Here is an 807-nt window from a genome sequence, read left to right as displayed (position 1 = left end):
GTAATAACGCTTTTGAAGGCATGGGTGACTATAAATTGACTTGTCTTGCTAATAATGGCTTTTTTTCATATTTCTTGAGATAGACATTTAATTATAATCTATTTTAATGACAAATAAAAAAATTCAACTTAAAGTCAATTATGAGATTATATAACCATTTAAAGCGAGTAATAAGGCTTTTGATGGCAAAGGTGACTATAAATAGATTTTTCTTGCCAATGAATGACTTTTTCTTTATGTTTTTTGAGGTAGACATTCAATTATTATCTATTTTAACCAAAACTATTAAAAAATTTAACTTAAAATCAACTATGAGATTATCAAACCATTTAAAACGAGTAATAAGGCTTTCAAAGGCATGGGTGACTGTAAATGGATTATTTTTGTCAATCAATGGCTTTTTCTTCATGTTACTTGAGGTGGACATTCAATTATAATATGTTTTGACCAAAAATAAAAAAAATTAACTTAAAGTCAATTATGAGATTGTAAAACCATTTAAAGCAAGTAATGAGGGTTTTGAAGGTATATGTGACTACAAATGGACTTTTCTTACCAATGAATGGCTTTTTCTTCACGTTTCTAGAAGCAGACATTCAATTACTACCTATTTTAACCAAAAATGTAAAAACAATTCAACTTCAAATCAATTATATGATTATAAAACTCTTTATAGTGAGTAATAAGGCTTTTAAAGGCTTGAGTGACTATAAGTAGGCTTTTCATACCAATTAATGTATTTTTCTTCATGTTTATCAAGGTAGACATTCAATTATTATCTGTTTTAACCAAAAAAGTAAAAAAATC

The sequence above is a fragment of the Theobroma umbraticum genome, unplaced genomic scaffold, assembly GCF_002168275.2.
Source record: "Theobroma umbraticum cultivar Fairchild unplaced genomic scaffold, ASM216827v3 scaffold_60.0, whole genome shotgun sequence".
Classification (NCBI taxonomy): Eukaryota; Viridiplantae; Streptophyta; class Magnoliopsida; order Malvales; family Malvaceae; genus Theobroma; species Theobroma umbraticum.
This window is presented reverse-complemented; position numbering follows the sequence as displayed.